Below are 24,929 nucleotides of genomic sequence, written 5' to 3'. Positions count from 1 at the left end.
TAAATGCATTATAAATATCACATGACCATATGTATACTGACTTAGTTCATGGCTGTGTTATTACATCATTACATGTGTAATTAAATCCGTGACATTCTCAGGCTCCCCCCTTCTGTGACAATCATACAGCCGGGCCGTTACATTGCAACACACTAATCCCGCCCCTAGTGACATCACCTGATCAGTAACCAGTCAGAGAAGCTAGCAGGCAAAGAACTACATTTCCCACAATGCACCTCGTGGAGTGTGGCTAGCAGCTACACCTTCTCTCACTAGTTTGTCTCCTGCGAGCTTCCGTACACAGCGTCTTGTTAGAGTGGGGCGTGGACATGTGTAAACTTCAATGGTGGGAAAATGAGACAGTTTTAGCTGCTAGCTGAGCAGTGGTACAGCGCTCTGTAGAAGGCGCTCTCAGTCGGGTGAGTGATTTTTCAATGTGTGTGTTTATTTCATTTCTCATTTTACTTTCACTTTAAGTACTGCATGCTTATTTTTTTCTTTGGGCATTTATGGATTTAAGTGCTCTGTGAGCCGATTCCTCCATTGAAGGAGGAGCTATGAGGCCAACCTATCACAGCTACTGTACCATCTTCAGTTGCTTTCAGTATACTGATTAATCCACGGCACAGAATATGCAACTTCAAATACATCTATCAACTGTCTATATGTTAAGCCCCCGGACAAGCATTTGCTTGTTAGTTATACACTAGTTTCATACAAGCACTTCACACAGGGGGCTTCAACTTAGGTAGTACTTGACCGGCCGGTCTGAGTGTTCTCATTTCCATATATTTCTTGCCTCTACACTTTATTTACATACTTTGTACTTATTACTGCAGTGTAGCATTTTTCCCCACACCTTAAGGTTCAGTTTATAACAGCTTTGTAGGTCACCACTGCTCCTCATTTTAACCATTTATGTGTATGTGATTAATAAACCTTTATTGATACAATTTGTGTATGTTAGAGTGCTATTCAGGGGATTCTTTTTTTCTGTGTTAGTTTTCATATATATGTGTGTGTGTGTGTGTATATATGTATATATTTATGTATATATATTTGTGTGTGTGTGACCTTGGGCAAGTCACTTCATATCCTCTGTGCCTCAGGCACCAATGTCATAGATTGTAAGCTCTATGGGGCAGGGACTTGTGTCTGCAAAATGTCTCTGTATAGCGCTACGTAAAACTAGCAGCGCTTTAAAAGAACATGCTGTTATTATTATTATATATAAATGTGTATGTATTTATTTATATAGCACTATTAATGTATATAGCGTTTCACAGAAGTAATACATGTGAAAATCCTATAAATAACAAATACAAATATCAGGTCATGGGAATAAGTGATTTGGACATAAAAGTAACATTTCGGAAGTGTGGACAACTAATACATCTTGTAGATTGCCTTTACAGTGTGATGTCATTGATTCAGTAGATTGTGTGCAGACCAGGACTGCAGTACAGTGTCACTCACATGGATGACTTGCGTGGTAGAAGCTCAAGAACAAGGATGTCAAACTCCAGTCCTCGAGGGCAGCAAACAGGCCAGGTTTCCAGGATATCCCTACTGAAAACCTGGCCTGTTTGGGACCCTCGAGGACTGGAGTTTGACATGCATGCTCTAGACGGAGCACAGCTGTGGGTGGGAGGTGGATTTGCTTTGCATCAAATGGTTTGGAGCAAGGTTTATTGTATGTATTATCATAATAACAATGCAATGCTTAACTTTTATTTCAGGAGGGATGACTGCAGAACAGAAGTGAATATTGAAGCCATGTGTTCCTTTTCTTGCAAAAGAGAAAATTTGAAGGACAGTTGAACAGAATGAAAATTACTACACAGAGACAGATAAGCAATGTGTATATTTCTCATTTACCATTTAGTATTTGTCGTTTTATTGACTCCACACAATCCGGCTGCTACGGGTTTCACATTGAACATTTTCATCTCTACTCTACCCCTTCCTGTGATCTGAACCATGCAAGTTTTCATTGATTCAATACATCATGAGTAGAGTGTGGCTACAGTATGAAGTAAAGACCCAAGGACCACATCTACTACCATTCATAACAAGAACATGTGCAGTAGCGCACAGCTGCAGTTCTATGTGATTGTTATGAAAGGTTGAGGTGGTTCAATTCTATGAATCTGGTGTGGGATGGACCATGTTTGCATCACATGGTTTCATCTAGGCCAGTAGATTATATAACTCTCAGTACAGGTTACACATGGCATCAGTATTAGTGATTTAAAGAGGAGGAAAGCTTCAATGTGGAGAACAAAGCCAAGTAATGTTGAAGTTACTCCTTTTACCATTTACTTGGTCAGTCTGTACTGTCTACTCCCCACACAGCTGCTAAGGGTCTTCCATTTTAAATACTTTCACCTCCTATTCTGCACTGCTTTGCTGCCCATTATTTAGACATGCGTTCCAGTCATGTTTACCACTCTGAATCTCTCTGCAGTCATTGATTCAGCACATCATGGGTAGAGCATGGCTACAGATACAGAAAGCTTTTATTATTTTACCGGCTGATCATCCATAATATTGCATTAAAACATAGAATATCACTTAATTTCCAAAAGATTCAGTGATGCTGATAATGCAGAATCTCACAACATTTCCCATCATAATGCCATAATGCACCAGAGGAAGAAATAATCCTTGCTATATCTGTACATTGTGTGACGTATTACCTCCATGACCATTGATAGCAAGTACATCTTCTGTATAGAGCGGCTGTGTTATGATGCAGTTATTGATCATCATTGACATAATCACAAGAATCTTATGCAAAGGGAAATTGTCCGCAGCGAAGTGAGATGTGTGCCTGTTTTAAGTCCTCCAGCTTAACGCCCCTACACCTCCCACTACACAGACATACTTACTTATGCATACACTGACATCTGGCATACCTACACACACCCCAGGGCCACTTCCTTCCCCTGATGTCAGGGAGAGGATGGGCATGCAGAGTGCAGTAAGTCTCCACGTTACTCTGGCCAACAGTCTTGGCCTACCCCCAGCATCTGTCACCCACAACATCTGTTCCCTCCTTGTAAAGTGCTGAACTATCTCACCTGGGTCAGTGCTATAGCTGATCACAGTGCCCGATCATGATGTCACTGTGACAGGCAGCAGTGCAGATTGACCGGTCAATCAATGCAGTGCCGCACCATATGCACTAAATGAGATTTCCGTGCCCCCTGTCAGGTTACTCCCTGGGCAGTGACCCTGCTCACCCCCTCCCCTAGTTCCACCTCTGACCACAATTATCTCTCTTGGAGAGTGTAGCAAATTGGTGTTGGTGGAATCTCACCTCTGCCATGCATGGTCACAATCTGGGCACAGGACCCAAATAGTGGGCAATGTGGCACTTCTTACAGTAGAGAATAAGTAACTATATTCTTTACTTGTGTATTAAGGACCTTATTTGCATTAAAATTCAGTCCCCATGGGACCAAGACTTTCTGGCTTACTGAACAAAGTGGAATTGTTTCGTAGAGGGTGGAGAATTGTATTTTATCTGAAATTACCCCCTCTGCACAAAATACAAACAATTATACACATACATGTACCTTGTGGAAGTTGTTGCCCTCTATCTTCCTGTGGTCTCTCCCTGTTTCTCACCGTGCCTCCTCCCATTTCCTTGCACCTCTGCGTCTCCGCATACAGTATATCCCTATACACAGAGCCGGCTCCGGTCAGTGACATGGGATGCCCAAATATGAGCATACCCATATATGGGCATCCATGCCACTGACCGGAGCCCGCTCTGTTGCGGATATGGAGAGAGACTGGGAGATTTACATCCCCTTATAATTCATATGGTGCATAGTACCGGCACGTATTGTTTTACCGTTACTGTGTACCTTCCTACTTTCACACTGGTACAGTATGTGCTGCAGTGGGACTGAGAGGGATATATTGGTAACACATAGTTATTGTTGGGGGAATTCAATCCATTTTGAAAATAGTAATGCAATGTTTTATACTTTTTTTTTTTTGCAGTAATGAAGAATGAAAAAGTTCTGTTAAAATTGAATTGGAGGTGAACTGGAATCATCATCAACTCTGCACCAGTGTGAATTGATGTTCTTTAATGTTCTGATAAGGTACATGCAACATCTCTTCCTCAACCCCTACACCACTCTCTGCCTCTTGCCTCTCTCTCTCCACCTCCCTGCTAAGCGTATTAACCCATCTAATGTAATCCACATTCCATGTCTCACTTTACTCTTCACTTCTCACGTGCCCTCTGGAATGTCTGCTCTCTGACTAACAAGGTCTATTTGTACATGACCTCTTCTGCTCTCATCATCCACCACTTCTCATTCCCCTCACCCCTGTCCTACTCGATACCTCAGCTTAATTGAACTCTCTCCTCTGACATCTACCCTTATCTCTAACCTCTCCTCACTTTCTGCTTAAACTAACTATCTTGTTAACTTTTACAATGCTATCATCTCCTCCTCCTCCCTCCTCCCTCCTCCATTATATATTTATATGCCCCTTCTAGGCTCTGACACACTCATCCCTCTAAGGCCATGATTATCATGGGCACATGCTTGGTCATCCACAGTGCGTGCGAGCGATGCAGAGCCGCCTCGGACCTCAGTGCAGGGATTGCTGCATACCCCAGCATCTGTCACCCACAAACAATACACACACTAATACTCCCCACAATACACACTATAATACCTCCTCAATACTAATCTCTCCAATAATATTATAGCTCCAAACACAATATACACAACACCCTTACACAAGATACACAATCTAGTACTCTCCTCTGCACCTCTACACACAATATAATACTCCCACACACACAATATACACACTACCCTCCTACCCCCATAAAATACAACCAATAATACACACACACTTTGTGGATGTTGGGACCAGCTCCCGGCATGCACCAGTGAAAGAGAGAGGCCAGCAGAAGCTCGGAAGAACTCCCTCTCTCCATCCGTGCCTCCCTCCGTTTCCCATCTTCTCCCTGTCTCTCTCCCTCCCTTTCCTTGCATCTCCCTGCGTCTTTACGTATACCCAGTCAGTGACGGCTCTGGTCACGTGATGCCTTAATATGGGCTTATCCATATATGTTCATCCACGTCACTAATGTGATGCCCGCACTGTTGCGGAGCTGGTACTTACGACGCGCACTTATTGTTTTTTCAGTACTGCGTACCTGACTCTACCGGCCTACTTTCAACACTAGTACAATAAGTGCTTCACTACGAGTGAGTGGGGAATATTGGCATCACACAGTCACTGTTGAATATGCCATTCAATCCATTTTGAAAATAGTAATGCAATGTGGTTTTGTTTTGTTTGCTTTTTGCAGTAATGAAGAATGGATAAGTTATATTAAAATTAAATTGGAGGGGAACTGGATTCAGCATTTCATCATGAACTCTGCACTTGTGAGAATTTACCTTCTTGAATGCCCTGAGAGGTACACGCAACTTTAAGACTATAATCTGCTGTGCAAGCTTTCGTGCTATACCTCCCCCTCAGGTTTTGATTTATACATTTGCTCCCTCAAGTCATGTCCTCTAATATTTGAAAGCTCTCTCCTAGCATTTTCTCTCTACCACAGAACGTCATCCCAATGTAACCTCTCTCTTGTTCTCTCTGCTTGCTGTTTCCTCACTTTTCTGTTAAACTTTTCTAATTTCTCTAACTTCCACACTCCTGCTTTTATCCACATGTTCTCCTCTTTCCTTCCCCTACCTTTGCATGTGTCTACACACTGCACCATTTGTACAGACCTCTATTGCAGCTATTTCTGCACTGCTCAATGAAAAGCACTCTTTAATATCCTATTCTCTGTGCCCCCTCTCTCTCTGCGCCCCCTCTCTCTCTGCGCCCCCTCTCTCTCTGCGCCCCCTCTCTCTCTGCGCCCCCTCTCTCTCTGCGCCCCCTCTCTCTCTGCGCCCCCTCTCTCTCTGCGCCCCCTCTCTCTCTGCGCCCCCTCTCTCTCTGCGCCCCCTCTCTCTCTGCGCCCCCTCTCTCTCTGCGCCCCCTCTCTCTCTGCGTCCCCTCTCTCTCTGCACCCCCTCTCTCTCTGCGCCCCCTCTCTCTGCGCCCCCTCTCTCTCTGCGCCCCCTCTCTCTCTGCGCCCCCTCTCTCTCTGCGCCCCCTCTCTCTCTGCACCCCCTCTCTCTCTGCGCCCCCTCTCTCTCTGCGCCCCCTCTCTCTCTGCGCCCCCTCTCTCTGCGCCTATCTGTCTCATTCTCTCTACGTCCCTCTCTCTCTACATAGAGCTATCTCTGTCTCTCTCTACACCTATCTCTGTGTCTCCTTCTATGTTTGCTGATGTGTGGGATATCTCTTATAATCTTGAACCTGCTCATATACACATCGGGTCTCCCTGCCTCTGCCTCCCTGCTAAGAGTGTTAACCTATCTAATGTAATCCACATTCCTTTCCTTACTTTTCTCTTCCCTTCTCCTATGCCCTCTGGAATGTCCGTTCTCTGACTAACAAGGCTCTAGTTGTACATGACCTCTTCTGCTCTCATCATTCACAATCAGTCATTCCCCTCACCCCATCTTACCTGTCCCACTGATTTTCCTCTGCTTAATTAAACTCTCCTCTGACATCTACTCTAACCTCTCTGCTCTCTCTCTCTCTTTCTGCTTAAACTGACAATCTTATTAACTCTTACAATGCTATCCTCTATATGCCCCTTCAAGCTCTGACACACACGTCCCTCTAACCCACACCCTTGGCTAAATTCCCAAACATGTTCATCACACTTCCACTCACTGTTCTTAATGCCTATGAAGGAAATCTCACACTTGATGTTTGATTTTTCTACAGTAAAAATGTCTCCAGTCCTGTATAAAGCTGCTCTCTGGGGCCAAACCACACTACTTTTTTTTCCACATTCATCAACACACAAATTTAATTTACGCTGTCTTTTTTCCCCTGTATTTGACTCCCTCCACTAACCTTCTTCTCACACTTGCCATCCTTCCTTCACTTCTCCTCAAGCATTTGACTACTTCAGAGGCAAGGTGGATGCCACCCACAAGGAGATTCCTTCTGTCCCTTCCCCCTTCTCTCCTTCTACCTAATTCTCCTTCTGCATTTGACTCCTTTTCTTCTCTTACAGAGCTGGAAGCTAATCATCTTCTCTTCTCCCTCTACCACATGCCCTCTAGATCGTATCCCCTCACACCTTACTGCATCTCTTAGTCCCCACTCTCACCCACATCTTCAAGTCCTCCCTATTCTCTGGCTCTTTACCCTCTTACTTTAAGCCTGTAGTGGTCACCCTTTTCTCAGAAACAACCTACACCCTATGTGCCTTACTAACTACCGCCCTATATCCCTCCTGCTGTTTGTCTCCTAATTGCTAGAATGTCAACATTCTTAAATCACATGCCCTCCTGGATCCTTTACAACCTGCCTTTCGTACAGCTCGTTCTACAGACTGTGCTTAAAGCAAATTCCCAAGGTCACTTTTCCCTACTAATCCTACTTGATCTATCTGCTGCGTTTGATGCTCTCAATCACTCTCCTCCTTCATATTCTAAACTCTCTCTTGGTATCCGTAACACAGTTCTATCCTGGTTTTCATCATAACTTTCCTGTCACACATTCTCCATCTCTGTTGCTAACATGTCTTCGTCTTCTATTGATCTGTCTGTGGGTATACATCAGGGCTCTGTTCTGAGATCTCTCTTTCTCTCTACATACTATCATTTGGTGACCTCATCAACTCTTTGTGACAATCCTATAAATAACAAATACAAATATCAGGTCATGGGAATAAGTGATTTGGACATAAAAGTAACATTTCGGAAGTGTGGACAACTAATACATCTTGTAGATTGCCTTTACAGTGTGATGTCATTGATTCAGTAGATTGTGTGCAGACCAGGACTGCAGTACAGTGTCACTCACAGGGATGACTTGCGTGGTAGAAGCTCAAGAACAAGGATGTCAAACTCCAGTCCTCGAGGGCAGCAAACAGGCCAGGTTTTCAGGATATCCCTACTGAAAACCTGGCCTGTTTGGGACCCTCGAGGACTGGAGTTTGACATGCATGCTCTAGAAGGAGCACAGCTGTGGGTGGGAGGTGGATTTGCTTTGCATCAAATGGTTTGGAGCAAGGTTTATTGTATGTATTATCATAATAACAATGCAATGCTTAACTTTTATTTCAGGAGGGATGACTGCAGAACAGAAGTGAATATTGAAGCCATGTGTTCCTTTTCTTGCAAAAGAGAAAATTTGAAGGACAGTTGAAGAGAAGGAAAATTACTACACAGAGACAGATAAGCAATGTGTATATTTCTCATTTACCATTTAGTATTTGTCGTTTTATTGACTCCACACAATCCGGCTGCTACGGGTTTCACATTGAATATTTTCATCTCTACTCTACCCCTTCCTGTGATCTGAACCATGCAAGTTTTCGTTGATTCAATACATCATGAGTAGAGGGTGGCTACAGTATGAAGTAAAGACCCAAGGACCACATCTACTACCATTCATAACAAGAACATGTGCAGTAGCGCACAGCTGCAGTTCTATGTGATTGTTATGAAAGATTGAGGTGGTTCAATTCTATGAATCTGGAGTGGGATGGATCCTGTTTGCATCATATGGTTTCATCTAGGCCAGTAGATTATATAACTCTCAGTACAGGTTACACATGGCATCAGTATTAGTGATTTAAAGAGGAGGAAAGCTTCAATGTGGAGAACAAAGCCAAGTAATGTTGAAGTTACTCCTTTTACCATTTACTTGGTCAGTCTGTACTGTCTACTCCCCACACAGCTGCTAAGGATCTTCCATTTTAAATACTTTCACCTCCTATTCTGCACTGCTTTGCTGCCCATTATTCAGAGATGCGTTCCAGTCATGTTTACCACTCTGAATCTCTCTGCAGTCATTGGTTCAGCACATCATGGGTAGAGCATGGCTACAGATACAGCAAGCTATTATTATTTTACCGGCTGATCATCCATAATATTGCATTAAAACATAGAATATCACTTAATTTCCAAAAGATTCAGTGATGCTGATAATGCAGAATCTCACAACATTTCCCATCATAATGCCATAATGCACCAGTGGGAGAAATAATCCTTGCTATATCTGTACATTGTGTGACGTATTACCTCCATGACCATTGAGAGCAAGTACATCTTCTGTATAGAGCGGCTGTGTTATGATGCAGTTATTGATCATCATTGACATAATCACAAGAATCTTATGCAAAGGGAAATTGTCCGCAGCGAAGTGAGATTTCAGCCCCCAAACGTCTGTAATATTAATGCAATGTCTTACTTTTGTTGCAGTGAACACTGAAGAGACGGATCTACTACAACACTGTACAGGATGAGCATACGCTACAAGCAGCAAAATGATCTTGCAGTTGACAGTATGTTGTTCTGGTAATGTGCACAATTATTATTTATGGGCTACACACCACAGTGCTGGACATATTCTGTTAACTTCAACTCTACTCCTAACATGGAGATGTCTTCCTGGTGTTACTGATTCAGTACATCATATGCACAGTGTGGTTATGATATGATGGATTGATTTAATGAACCCACCAACCAATGATGACATCTGCATCATCTTCTGTAAAGTGCAGCTACAGCATGATATTATCAGCATTTGGTGCGGTATAATCAGAGGTATCTATGTGCTTTTGTGCCTGTTTTAAGTCCTCCAGCTTAACGCCCCTACACCTCCCACTACACAGGCATACTTACTTATGCATACACTGACATCTGGCATACCTACACACACCCCAGGGCCACTTCCTTCCCCTGATGTCAGGGAGAGGATGGGCATGCAGAGTGCAGTAAGTCTCCACGTTACTCTGGCCAACAGTCTTGGCCTACCTCCAGCATCTGTCACCCACAACATCTGTTCCCTCCTTGTAAAGTGCTGAACTATCTCACCTGGGTCAGTGCTATAGCTGATCACAGTGCCCGATCAGGATGTCACTGTGACAGGCAGCAGTGCAGATTGACCGGTCAATCAATGCAGTGCCGCAACATATGCACTAAATGAGATTTCCGTGCCCCCAGTCAGGTTACTCCCTGGGCAGTGACCCTGCTCACACCCTCCCCTAGTTCCACCTCTGATCACAATTATCTCTCTTGGAGAGTGTAGCAAATTGGAGTTGGGGGAATCTCACCTCTGCCATGCATGGTCACAATCTGGGCACAGGACCCAAATAGTGGGCAATGTGGCACTTCTTACAGTAGAGAATAAGTAACTTTATTCTTTACTTGTGTATTAAGGACCTTATTTGCATTAAATTCAGTCCACATGGGACCAAGACTTTCTGGCTTACTGAACAAAGTGGAATTGTTTCGTAGAGGGTGGAGAATTGTATTTTATCTGAAATTACCCCCTCTGCACAAAATACAAACAATTATACCCATACAAGTACCTTGTGGAAGTTGTTGCCCTCTATCTTCCTGTGGTCTCTCCCTGTTTCTCACCGTGCCTCCTCCCATTTCCTTGCACCTCTGCGTCTCCGCATATATCCCTATACTCAGAGCCGGCTCCGGTCAGTGACATGGGATGCCCAAATATGAGCATACCCATATATGGGCATCCATGCCACTGACCGGAGCCCGCTCTGTTGCGGATATGGAGAGAGACTGGGAGATTTACATCCCCTTATAATTCATATGGTGCATAGTACCGGCACGTATTGTTTTACCGGTACTGTGTACCTTCCTACTTTCACACTGGTACAGTATATGCTGCAGTGGGACTGAGAGGGATATATTGGTAACACATAGTCATTGTTGGGGGAATTCAATCCATTTTGAAAATAGTAATGAAATGTTTTTTACTTTTCTTTTTTTTCAGTAATGAAGAATGAAACATTTCTGTTAAAATTGAATTGGAGGTGAACTGGATTCATCATCAACTCTGCACCAGTGTGAATTGATGTTCTTTAATGTTCTGATAAGGTACATGCAACATCTCTTCCTCAACCCCTGCACCACTCTCTGCCTCTTGCCTCTCTCTCTCCACCTCCCTGCTAAGCGTATTAACCCATCTAATGTAATCCACATTCCATGTCTCACTTTACTCTTCACTTCTCACGTGCCCTCTGGAATGACTGCTCTCTGACTAACAAGGTCTATTTGTACATGACCTCTTCTGCTCTCATCATCCACCACCTCTCATTCCCCTCACCCCTGTCCTACTCGATACCTCAGCTTAATTGAACTCTCTCCTCTGACATCTACCCTTATCTCTAACCTCTCCTCACTTTCTGCTTAAACTAACTATCTTGTTAACTTTTACAATGCTATCATCTCCTCCTCCCTCCTCCTCCTTCCTCCTCCCTCCTCCATTATATATATATACCCCTTCTAGGCTCTGACACACTCATCCCTCTAAGGCCATGATTATCATGGGCACATGCTTGGTCGTCCACAGTGCGTGCGAGCGATGCAGAGCCGCCTCGGACCTCAGTGCAGGGATTGCTGCATACCCCCAGCATCTGTCACCCACAAACAATACACACACTAATACTCCCCACAATACACACTATAATACCTCCTCAATACTAATCTCCCCAATAATATTATAGCTCCAAACACAATATACACAACACCCTTACACAAGATACACAATCTAGTACTCTCCTCTGCACCTCTACACACAATATAATACTCCCACACACACAATATACACACTACCCTCCTACCCCCATAAAATACAACCAATAATACACACACACTTTGTGGATGTTGGGACCAGCTCCCGGCATGCACCAGTGAAAGAGAGAGGCCCGCAGAAGCTCGGAAGAACTCCCTCCATCCGTGCCTTCCTCCGTTTCACATCTTCTCCCTGTCTCTCTCCCTCCCTTTCCTTGCATCTCCATGCGTCTTTACGTATACCCAGTCAGTGACAGCTCTGGTCACGTGATGCCTTAATATGGGCTTATCCATATATGTTCATCCACGTCACTAATGTGATGCCCGCACTGTTGCGGAGCTGGTACTTACGACGGGCACTTATTGTTTTATCAGTACTGCGTACCTGACTCTACCGGCCTACTTTCAACACTAGTACAATATGTGCTTCACTACGAGTGAGTGGGGAATATTGGCATCACACAGTCACTGTTGAATATGCCATTCAATCCATTTTGAAAATAGTAATGCAATGTGGTTTTGTTTTGTTTGCTTTTTGCAGTAATGAAGAATGGAAAAGTTATATTAAAATTAAATTGGAGGGGGACTAGATTCAGCATTTCATCATGAACTCTGCACTTGTGAGAATTTAACTTCTTGAATACCCTGGCAGGTACACGCAACATTAAGACTATAATCTGCTGTGCAAGCTTTCGTGCTATACCTCCCCCTCAGGTTTTGATTTATACATTTTCTCCCTCAATTCATGTCCTCTAATATTTGAAAGCTCTCTCCTAGCATTTTCTCTTTACCACAGAACGTCATCCCAATGTAACCTCTCTCTTGTTCTTTCTGCTTGCTGTTTCCTCACTCCTCTGTTAAACTTTTCTAATTTCTCTAACTTCCACACTCCTGCTTTTATCCACATGTTCTCCTCTTTCCTTCCCCTACCTTTGCATGTGTCTACACACTGCACCATTTGTACAGACCTCTATTGCAGCTATTTCTGCACTGCTCAATGAAAAGCACTCTTTAATATCCTATTCTCTGTGCCCCCTCTCTCTGCGCCCCCTCTTTTGGCGCCTCCTCTCTCTGCGCCCCCTCTCTCTGCGCCTATCTGTCTCATTCTCTCTACGTCCCTCTCTCTCTACATAGAGCTATCTCTGTCTCTCTCTACACCTATCTCTGTGTCTCCTTCTATGTTTGCTGATGTGTGGGATATCTCTTATAATCTTGAACCTGCTCATATACACATCGGGTCTCCCTGCCTCTGCCTCCCTGCTAAGAGTGTTAACCTATCTAATGTAATCCACATTCCTTTCCTTACTTTTCTCTTCCCTTCTCCTATGCCATCTGGAATGTCCGTTCTCTGACTAACAAGGCTCTAGTTGTACATGACCTCTTCTGCTCTCATCATTCACAATCAGTCATTCCCCTCACCCCATCTTACCTGTCCCACTGATTTGCCTCTGCTTAATTAAACTCTCCTCTGACATCTACTCTAACCTCTCTGCTCTCTCTCTCTTTCCGCTTAAACTAACAATCTTATTAACTCTTACAATGCTATCCTCCTATCTATATGCCCCCTCTAGGCTCTGACACACTTGTCCCTCTAGCCCACACCCTTGGCTAATTCCCAAACATGTTCATCACACTTCCACTCGCTGTTCTTAATGCCTATGAAGGAAATCACACAATTGATATTTGATTTTTCTACAGTAAAAATGTCTCCAGTCCTGTATAAAGCTGCTCTCTGGGGCCAAACCACACTACTTTTTTTTCACATTCATCAACACTCAAATTTAATTTACGCTGTCTTTTTTTCCCTGTATTTGACTCCCTCCACTAACCTTCTCCTCACACTTGCCATCCTTCCTTCACTTCTCCTCAAGCATTTGACTACTTCAGAGGCAAGGTGGATGCCACCCACAAGGAGATTCCTTCTGTCCCTTCCCCCTTCTCTCCTTCTACCTAATTCTCCTTCTGCATTTGACTCCTTTTCTTCTCTTACAGAGCTGGAAGCTAATCATCTTCTCTTCTCCCTCTACCACATGCCCTCTAGATCGTATCCCCTCACACCTTACTGCATCTCTTAGTCCCCACTCTCACCCACATCTTCAATTCCTCCCTATTCTCTGGCTCTTTACCCTCTTACTTTAAGCCTGTAGTGGTCACCCTTTTCTCAGAAACAACCTACACCCTATGTGCCTTACTAACTACCGCCCTGTATCCCTCCTGCTGTTTGTCTCCTAATTGCTAGAATGTCAACATTCTTAAATCACATTCCCTCCTGGATCCTTTACAACCTGCCTTTCGTACAGCTCGTTCTACAGACTGTGCTTAAAGCAAATTCCCAAGGTCACTTTTCCCTACTAATCCTACTTGATCTATCTGCTGCGTTTGATGCTCTCAATCACTCTCCTCCTTCATATTCTAAACTCTCTCTTGGTATCCGTAACACAGTTCTATCCTGGTTTTCATCATAACTTTCCTGTCACACATTCTCCATCTCTGTTGCTAACATGTCTTCGTCTTCTATTGATCTGTCTGTGGGTATACATCAGGGCTCTGTTCTGAGATCTCTCTTTCTCTCTACATACTATCATTTGGTGACCTCATCAACTCTTTGTGACAATCCTATAAATAACAAATACAAATATCAGGTCATGGGAATAAGTGATTTGGACATAAAAGTAACATTTCGGAAGTGTGGACAACTAATACATCTTGTAGATTGCCTTTACAGTGTGATGTCATTGATTCAGTAGATTGTGTGCAGACCAGGACTGCAGTACAGTGTCACTCACATGGATGACTTGCGTGGTAGAAGCTCAAGAACAAGGATGTCAAACTCCAGTCCTCGAGGGCAGCAAACAGGCCAGGTTTTCAGGATATCCCTACTGAAAACCTGGCCTGTTTGGGACCCTCGAGGACTGGAGTTTGACATGCATGCTCTAGAAGGAGCACAGCTGTGGGTGGGAGGTGGATTTGCTTTGCATCAAATGGTTTGGAGCAAGGTTTATTGTATGTAGTAACATAATAACAATGCAATGCTTAACTTTTATTTCAGGAGGGATGACTGCAGAACAGAAGTGAATATTGAAGCCATGTGTTCCTTTTCTTGCAAAAGAGAAAATTTGAAGGACAGTTGAAGAGAAGGAAAATTACTACACAGAGACAGATAAGCAATGTGTATATTTCTCATTTACCATTTAGTATTTGTCGTTTTATTGACTCCACACAATCCGGCTGCTACGGGTTTCACATTGAATATTTTCATCTCTACTCTACCCCTTCCTGTGATCTGAACCATGCAAGTTTTCGTTGATTCAATACATCATGAGTAGAGGGTGGCTACAGTATGAAGTAAAGACCCAAGGACCACATCTACTACCATTCATAACAAGAACATGTGCAGTAGCGCACAGCTGCAGTTCTATGTGATTGTTATGAAAGGTTGAGGTGGTTCAATTCTATGAATCTGGAGTGGGATGGATCCTGTTTGCATCATATGGTTTCATCTAGGCCAGTAGATTATATAACTTTCAGTACAGGTTACACATGGCATCAGTATTAGTGATTTAAAGAGGAGGAAAGCTTCAATGTGGAGAACAAAGCCAAGTAATGTTGAAGTTACTCCTTTTACCATTTACTTGGTCAGTCTGTACTGTCTACTCCCCACACAGCTGCTAAGGATCTTCCATTTTAAATACTTTCACCTCCTATTCTGCACTGCTTTGCTGCCCATTATTCAGAGATGCGTTCCAGTCATGTTTACCACTCTGAATCTCTCTGCAGTCATTGGTTCAGCACATCATGGGTAGAGCATGGCTACAGATACAGCAAGCTATTATTATTTTACCGGCTGATCATCCATAATATTGCATTAAAACATAGAATATCACTTAATTTCCAAAAGATTCAGTGATGCTGATAATGCAGAATCTCACAACATTTCCCATCATAATGCCATAATGCACCAGTGGGAGAAATAATCCTTGCTATATCTGTACATTGTGTGACGTATTACCTCCATGACCATTGAGAGCAAGTACATCTTCTGTATAGAGCGGCTGTGTTATGATGCAGTTATTGATCATCATTGACATAATCACAAGAATCTTATGCAAAGGGAAATTGTCCGCAGCGAAGTGAGATTTCAGCCCCCAAACGTCTGTAATATTAATGCAATGTCTTACTTTTGTTGCAGTGAACACTGAAGAGACGGATCTACTACAACACTGTACAGGATGAGCATACGCTACAAGCAGCAAAATGATCTTGCAGTTGACAGTATGTTGTTCTGGTAATGTGCACAATTATTATTTATGGGCTACACACCACAGTGCTGGACATATTCTGTTAACTTCAACTCTACTCCTAACATGGAGATGTCTTCCTGGTGTTACTGATTCAGTACATCATATGCACAGTGTGGTTATGATATGATGGATTGATTTAATGAACCCACCAACCAATGATGACATCTGCATCATCTTCTGTAAAGTGCAGCTACAGCATGATATTATCAGCATTTGGTGCGGTATAATCAGAGGTATCTATGTGCTTTTGTGCCTGTTTTAAGTCCTCCAGCTTAACGCCCCTACACCTCCCACTACACAGGCATACTTACTTATGCATACACTGACATCTGGCATACCTACACACACCCCAGGGCCACTTCCTTCCCCTGATGTCAGGGAGAGGATGGGCATGCAGAGTGCAGTAAGTCTCCACGTTACTCTGGCCAACAGTCTTGGCCTACCTCCAGCATCTGTCACCCACAACATCTGTTCCCTCCTTGTAAAGTGCTGAACTATCTCACCTGGGTCAGTGCTATAGCTGATCACAGTGCCCGATCAGGATGTCACTGTGACAGGCAGCAGTGCAGATTGACCGGTCAATCAATGCAGTGCCGCAACATATGCACTAAATGAGATTTCCGTGCCCCCAGTCAGGTTACTCCCTGGGCAGTGACCCTGCTCACACCCTCCCCTAGTTCCACCTCTGATCACAATTATCTCTCTTGGAGAGTGTAGCAAATTGGAGTTGGGGGAATCTCACCTCTGCCATGCATGGTCACAATCTGGGCACAGGACCCAAATAGTGGGCAATGTGGCACTTCTTACAGTAGAGAATAAGTAACTTTATTCTTTACTTGTGTATTAAGGACCTTATTTGCATTAAATTCAGTCCACATGGGACCAAGACTTTCTGGCTTACTGAACAAAGTGGAATTGTTTCGTAGAGGGTGGAGAATTGTATTTTATCTGAAATTACCCCCTCTGCACAAAATACAAACAATTATACCCATACAAGTACCTTGTGGAAGTTGTTGCCCTCTATCTTCCTGTGGTCTCTCCCTGTTTCTCACCGTGCCTCCTCCCATTTCCTTGCACCTCTGCGTCTCCGCATATATCCCTATACTCAGAGCCGGCTCCGGTCAGTGACATGGGATGCCCAAATATGAGCATACCCATATATGGGCATCCATGCCACTGACCGGAGCCCGCTCTGTTGCGGATATGGAGAGAGACTGGGAGATTTACATCCCCTTATAATTCATATGGTGCATAGTACCGGCACGTATTGTTTTACCGGTACTGTGTACCTTCCTACTTTCACACTGGTACAGTATATGCTGCAGTGGGACTGAGAGGGATATATTGGTAACACATAGTCATTGTTGGGGGAATTCAATCCATTTTGAAAATAGTAATGAAATGTTTTTTACTTTTCTTTTTTTTCAGTAATGAAGAATGAAACATTTCTGTTAAAATTGAATTGGAGGTGAACTGGATTCATCATCAACTCTGCACCAGTGTGAATTGATGTTCTTTAATGTTCTGATAAGGTACATGCAACATCTCTTCCTCAACCCCTGCACCACTCTCTGCCTCTTGCCTCTCTCTCTCCACCTCCCTGCTAAGCGTATTAACCCATCTAATGTAATCCACATTCCATGTCTCACTTTACTCTTCACTTCTCACGTGCCCTCTGGAATGACTGCTCTCTGACTAACAAGGTCTATTTGTACATGACCTCTTCTGCTCTCATCATCCACCACCTCTCATTCCCCTCACCCCTGTCCTACTCGATACCTCAGCTTAATTGAACTCTCTCCTCTGACATCTACCCTTATCTCTAACCTCTCCTCACTTTCTGCTTAAACTAACTATCTTGTTAACTTTTACAATGCTATCATCTCCTCCTCCCTCCTCCTCCTTCCTCCTCCCTCCTCCATTATATATATATACCCCTTCTAGGCTCTGACACACTCATCCCTCTAAGGCCATGATTATCATGGGCACATGCTTGGTCGTCCACAGTGCGTGCGAGCGATGCAGAGCCGCCTCGGACCTCAGTGCAGGGATTGCTGCATACCCCCAGCATCTGTCACCCACAAACAATACACACACTAATACTCCCCACAATACACACTATAATACCTCCTCAATACTAATCTCCCCAATAATATTATAGCTCCAAACACAATATACACAACACCCTTACACAAGATACACAATCTAGTACTCTCCTCTGCACCTCTACACACAATATAATACTCCCACACACACAATATACACACTACCCTCCTACCCCCATAAAATACAACCAATAATACACACACACTTTGTGGATGTTGGGACCAGCTCCCGGCATGCACCAGTGAAAGAGAGAGGCCCGCAGAAGCTCGGAAGAACTCCCTCCATCCGTGCCTTCCTCCGTTTCACATCTTCTCCCTGTCTCTCTCCCTCCCTTTCCTTGCATCTCCCTGCGTCTTTACGTATACCCAGTCAGTGACGGCTCTGGTCACGTGATGCCTTAATATGGGCTTATCCATATATGTTCATCCACGTCACTAATGTGATGCCCGCACTGTTGCGGAGCTGGTACTTACGACGGGCACTTATTGTTTTATCAGTACTGCGTACCTGACTCTACCGGCCTACTTTCAACACTAGTACAATATGTGCTTCACTACGAGTGAGTGGGGAATATTGGCATCACACAGTCACTGTTGAATATGCCATTCAATCCATTTTGAAAATAGTAATGCAATGTGGTTTTGTTTTGTTTGCTTTTTGCAGTAATGAAGAATGGAAAAGTTATATTAAAATTAAATTGGAGGGGGACTAGATTCAGCATTTCATCATGAACTCTGCACTTGTGAGAATTTAACTTCTTGAATACCCTGACAGGTACACGCAACATTAAGACTATAATCTGCTGTGCAAGCTTTCGTGCTATACCTCCCCCTCAGGTTTTGATTTATACATTTGCTCCCTCAATTCATGTCCTCTAATATTTGAAAGCTCTCTCCTAGCATTTTCTCTTTACCACAGAACGTCATCCCAATGTAACTTCTCTCTTGTTCTTTCTGCTTGCTGTTTCCTCACTCCTCTGTTAAACTTTTCTAATTTCTCTAACTTCCACACTCCTGCTTTTATCCACATGTTCTCCTCTTTCCTTCCCCTACCTTTGCATGTGTCTACACACTGCACCATTTGTACAGACCTCTATTGCAGCTATTTCTGCACTGCTCAATGAAAAGCACTCTTTAATATCCTATTCTCTGTGCCCCCTCTCTCTGCGCCCCCTCTTTTGGCGCCTCCTCTCTCTGCGCCCCCTCTCTCTGCGCCTATCTGTCTCATTCTCTCTACGTCCCTCTCTCTCTACATAGAGCTATCTCTGTCTCTCTCTACACCTATCTCTGTGTCTCCTTCTATGTTTGCTGATGTGTGGGATATCTCTTATAATCTTGAACCTGCTCATATACACATCGGGCCTCCCTGCCTCTGCCTCCCTGCTAAGAGTGTTAACCTATCTAATGTAATCCACATTCCTTTCCTTACTTTTCTCTTCCCTTCTCCTATGCCATCTGGAATGTCCGTTCTCTGACTAACAAGGCTCTAGTTGTACATGACCTCTTCTGCTCTCATCATTCACAATCAGTCATTCCCCTCACCCCATCTTACCTGTCCCACTGATTTGCCTCTGCTTAATTAAACTCTCCTCTGACATCTACTCTAACCTCTCTGCTCTCTCTCTCTTTCCGCTTAAACTAACAATCTTATTAACTCTTACAATGCTATCCTCCTATCTATATGCCCCCTCTAGGCTCTGACACACTTGTCCCTCTAGCCCACACCCTTGGCTAAATTCCCAAACATGTTCATCACACTTCCACTCGCTGTTCTTAATGCCTATGAAGGAAATCACACAATTGATATTTGATTTTTCTACAGTAAAAATGTCTCCAGTCCTGTATAAAGCTGCTCTCTGTGGCCAAACCACACTACTTTTTTTTCACATTCATCAACACTCAAATTTAATTTACGCTGTCTTTTTTTCCCTGTATTTGACTCCCTCCACTAACCTTCTCCTCACACTTGCCATCCTTCCTTCACTTCTCCTCAAGCATTTGACTACTTCAGAGGCAAGGTGGATGCCACCCACAAGGAGATTCCTTCTGTCCCTTCCCCCTTCTCTCCTTCTACCTAATTCTCCTTCTGCATTTGACTCCTTTTCTTCTCTTACAGAGCTGGAAGCTAATCATCTTCTCTTCTCCCTCTACCACATGCCCTCTAGATCGTATCCCCTCACACCTTACTGCATCTCTTAGTCCCCACTCTCACCCACATCTTCAATTCCTCCCTATTCTCTGGCTCTTTACCCTCTTACTTTAAGCCTGTAGTGGTCACCCTTTTCTCAGAAACAACCTACACCCTATGTGCCTTACTAACTACCGCCCTGTATCCCTCCTGCTGTTTGTCTCCTAATTGCTAGAATGTCAACATTCTTAAATCACATTCCCTCCTGGATCCTTTACAACCTGCCTTTCGTACAGCTCGTTCTACAGACTGTGCTTAAAGCAAATTCCCAAGGTCACTTTTCCCTACTAATCCTACTTGATCTATCTGCTGCGTTTGATGCTCTCAATCACTCTCCTCCTTCATATTCTAAACTCTCTCTTGGTATCCGTAACACAGTTCTATCCTGGTTTTCATCATAACTTTCCTGTCACACATTCTCCATCTCTGTTGCTAACATGTCTTCGTCTTCTATTGATCTGTCTGTGGGTATACATCAGGGCTCTGTTCTGAGATCTCTCTTTCTCTCTACATACTATCATTTGGTGACCTCATCAACTCTTTGTGACAATCCTATAAATAACAAATACAAATATCAGGTCATGGGAATAAGTGATTTGGACATAAAAGTAACATTTCGGAAGTGTGGACAACTAATACATCTTGTAGATTGCCTTTACAGTGTGATGTCATTGATTCAGTAGATTGTGTGCAGACCAGGACTGCAGTACAGTGTCACTCACATGGATGACTTGCGTGGTAGAAGCTCAAGAACAAGGATGTCAAACTCCAGTCCTCGAGGGCAGCAAACAGGCCAGGTTTTCAGGATATCCCTACTGAAAACCTGGCCTGTTTGGGACCCTCGAGGACTGGAGTTTGACATGCATGCTCTAGAAGGAGCACAGCTGTGGGTGGGAGGTGGATTTGCTTTGCATCAAATGGTTTGGAGCAAGGTTTATTGTATGTAGTAACATAATAACAATGCAATGCTTAACTTTTATTTCAGGAGGGATGACTGCAGAACAGAAGTGAATATTGAAGCCATGTGTTCCTTTTCTTGCAAAAGAGAAAATTTGAAGGACAGTTGAAGAGAAGGAAAATTACTACACAGAGACAGATAAGCAATGTGTATATTTCTCATTTACCATTTAGTATTTGTCGTTTTATTGACTCCACACAATCCGGCTGCTACGGGTTTCACATTGAATATTTTCATCTCTACTCTACCCCTTCCTGTGATCTGAACCATGCAAGTTTTCGTTGATTCAATACATCATGAGTAGAGGGTGGCTACAGTATGAAGTAAAGACCCAAGGACCACATCTACTACCATTCATAACAAGAACATGTGCAGTAGCGCACAGCTGCAGTTCTATGTGATTGTTATGAAAGGTTGAGGTGGTTCAATTCTATGAATCTGGAGTGGGATGGATCCTGTTTGCATCATATGGTTTCATCTAGGCCAGTAGATTATATAACTTTCAGTACAGGTTACACATGGCATCAGTATTAGTGATTTAAAGAGGAGGAAAGCTTCAATGTGGAGAACAAAGCCAAGTAATGTTGAAGTTACTCCTTTTACCATTTACTTGGTCAGTCTGTACTGTCTACTCCCCACACAGCTGCTAAGGATCTTCCATTTTAAATACTTTCACCTCCTATTCTGCACTGCTTTGCTGCCCATTATTCAGAGATGCGTTCCAGTCATGTTTACCACTCTGAATCTCTCTGCAGTCATTGGTTCAGCACATCATGGGTAGAGCATGGCTACAGATACAGCAAGCTATTATTATTTTACCGGCTGATCATCCATAATATTGCATTAAAACATAGAATATCACTTAATTTCCAAAAGATTCAGTGATGCTGATAATGCAGAATCTCACAACATTTCCCATCATAATGCCATAATGCACCAGTGGGAGAAATAATCCTTGCTATATCTGTACATTGTGTGACGTATTACCTCCATGACCATTGAGAGCAAGTACATCTTCTGTATAGAGCGGCTGTGTTATGATGCAGTTATTGATCATCATTGACATAATCACAAGAATCTTATGCAAAGGGAAATTGTCCGCAGCGAAGTGAGATTTCAGCCCCCAAACGTCTGTAATATTAATGCAATGTCTTACTTTTGTTGCAGTGAACACTGAAGAGACGGATCTACTACAACACTGTACAGGATGAGCATACGCTACAAGCAGCAAAATGATCTTGCAGTTGACAGTATGTTGTTCTGGTAATGTGCACAATTATTATTTATGGGCTACACACCACAGTGCTGGACATATTCTGTTAACTTCAACTCTACTCCTAACATGGAGATGTCTTCCTGGTGTTACTGATTCAGTACATCATATGCACAGTGTGGTTATGATATGATGGATTGATTTAATGAACCCACCAACCAATGATGACATCTGCATCATCTTCTGTAAAGTGCAGCTACAGCATGATATTATCAGCATTTGGTGCGGTATAATCAGAGGTATCTATGTGCTTTTGTGCCTGTTTTAAGTCCTCCAGCTTAACGCCCCTACACCTCCCACTACACAGGCATACTTACTTATGCATACACTGACATCTGGCATACCTACACACACCCCAGGGCCACTTCCTTCCCCTGATGTCAGGGAGAGGATGGGCATGCAGAGTGCAGTAAGTCTCCACGTTACTCTGGCCAACAGTCTTGGCCTACCTCCAGCATCTGTCACCCACAACATCTGTTCCCTCCTTGTAAAGTGCTGAACTATCTCACCTGGGTCAGTGCTATAGCTGATCACAGTGCCCGATCAGGATGTCACTGTGACAGGCAGCAGTGCAGATTGACCGGTCAATCAATGCAGTGCCGCAACATATGCACTAAATGAGATTTCCGTGCCCCCAGTCAGGTTACTCCCTGGGCAGTGACCCTGCTCACACCCTCCCCTAGTTCCACCTCTGATCACAATTATCTCTCTTGGAGAGTGTAGCAAATTGGAGTTGGGGGAATCTCACCTCTGCCATGCATGGTCACAATCTGGGCACAGGACCCAAATAGTGGGCAATGTGGCACTTCTTACAGTAGAGAATAAGTAACTGTATTCTTTACTTGTGTATTAAGGACCTTATTTGCATTAAATTCAGTCCACATGGGACCAAGACTTTCTGGCTTACTGAACAAAGTGGAATTGTTTCGTAGAGGGTGGAGAATTGTATTTTATCTGAAATTACCCCCTCTGCACAAAATACAAACAATTATACCCATACAAGTACCTTGTGGAAGTTGTTGCCCTCTATCTTCCTGTGGTCTCTCCCTGTTTCTCACCGTGCCTCCTCCCATTTCCTTGCACCTCTGCGTCTCCGCATATATCCCTATACTCAGAGCCGGCTCCGGTCAGTGACATGGGATGCCCAAATATGAGCATACCCATATATGGGCATCCATGCCACTGACCGGAGCCCGCTCTGTTGCGGATATGGAGAGAGACTGGGAGATTTACATCCCCTTATAATTCATATGGTGCATAGTACCGGCACGTATTGTTTTACCGGTACTGTGTACCTTCCTACTTTCACACTGGTACAGTATATGCTGCAGTGGGACTGAGAGGGATATATTGGTAACACATAGTCATTGTTGGGGGAATTCAATCCATTTTGAAAATAGTAATGAAATGTTTTTTACTTTTCTTTTTTTTCAGTAATGAAGAATGAAACATTTCTGTTAAAATTGAATTGGAGGTGAACTGGATTCATCATCAACTCTGCACCAGTGTGAATTGATGTTCTTTAATGTTCTGATAAGGTACATGCAACATCTCTTCCTCAACCCCTGCACCACTCTCTGCCTCTTGCCTCTCTCTCTCCACCTCCCTGCTAAGCGTATTAACCCATCTAATGTAATCCACATTCCATGTCTCACTTTACTCTTCACTTCTCACGTGCCCTCTGGAATGACTGCTCTCTGACTAACAAGGTCTATTTGTACATGACCTCTTCTGCTCTCATCATCCACCACCTCTCATTCCCCTCACCCCTGTCCTACTCGATACCTCAGCTTAATTGAACTCTCTCCTCTGACATCTACCCTTATCTCTAACCTCTCCTCACTTTCTGCTTAAACTAACTATCTTGTTAACTTTTACAATGCTATCATCTCCTCCTCCCTCCTCCTCCTTCCTCCTCCCTCCTCCATTATATATATATACCCCTTCTAGGCTCTGACACACTCATCCCTCTAAGGCCATGATTATCATGGGCACATGCTTGGTCGTCCACAGTGCGTGCGAGCGATGCAGAGCCGCCTCGGACCTCAGTGCAGGGATTGCTGCATACCCCCAGCATCTGTCACCCACAAACAATACACACACTAATACTCCCCACAATACACACTATAATACCTCCTCAATACTAATCTCCCCAATAATATTATAGCTCCAAACACAATATACACAACACCCTTACACAAGATACACAATCTAGTACTCTCCTCTGCACCTCTACACACAATATAATACTCCCACACACACAATATACACACTACCCTCCTACCCCCATAAAATACAACCAATAATACACACACACTTTGTGGATGTTGGGACCAGCTCCCGGCATGCACCAGTGAAAGAGAGAGGCCCGCAGAAGCTCGGAAGAACTCCCTCCATCCGTGCCTTCCTCCGTTTCACATCTTCTCCCTGTCTCTCTCCCT

General features: G+C 43.6%; 1 long non-coding RNA gene across 14 annotated transcripts in view; it reads left to right on the top strand.

The window, feature by feature from the left end:
• The first annotated feature begins 320 nt into the window (after positions 1 to 320).
• LOC142475477 (uncharacterized) overlaps positions 321 to 24,929 on the top strand; it is a 62,416-nt gene continuing 37,807 nt past the window's right edge. For 10 of the 14 annotated variants that reach the window (XR_012790957.1, XR_012790956.1, XR_012790953.1 and 7 more), the window contains exons 1-15: positions 321 to 419; positions 1,740 to 1,859; positions 4,015 to 4,118; positions 5,351 to 5,461; positions 8,184 to 8,303; positions 9,324 to 9,419; positions 10,864 to 10,967; positions 12,205 to 12,315; positions 14,713 to 14,832; positions 15,853 to 15,948; positions 17,393 to 17,496; positions 18,734 to 18,844; positions 21,243 to 21,362; positions 22,383 to 22,478; positions 23,923 to 24,026. This is a non-coding gene — a long non-coding RNA (uncharacterized LOC142475477). Of the gene's footprint in view, positions 420 to 1,739; positions 1,860 to 4,014; positions 4,119 to 5,195; positions 5,247 to 5,350; positions 5,462 to 8,183; positions 8,304 to 9,323; positions 9,420 to 10,863; positions 10,968 to 12,204; positions 12,316 to 14,712; positions 14,833 to 15,852; positions 15,949 to 17,392; positions 17,497 to 18,733; positions 18,845 to 21,242; positions 21,363 to 22,382; positions 22,479 to 23,922; positions 24,027 to 24,929 lie in introns of those variants that run through there. The other 4 variants (XR_012790948.1, XR_012790950.1, XR_012790945.1 and 1 more) reach the window with 4 other exon arrangements.

Source organism: Ascaphus truei, unplaced genomic scaffold (assembly GCF_040206685.1).
Source record: "Ascaphus truei isolate aAscTru1 unplaced genomic scaffold, aAscTru1.hap1 HAP1_SCAFFOLD_1240, whole genome shotgun sequence".
In the NCBI taxonomy this organism is placed as follows: Eukaryota; Metazoa; Chordata; class Amphibia; order Anura; family Ascaphidae; genus Ascaphus; species Ascaphus truei.
Note: the sequence above shows the minus strand (reverse complement) of the source record. Positions and strands in the feature narration are given on the sequence as shown.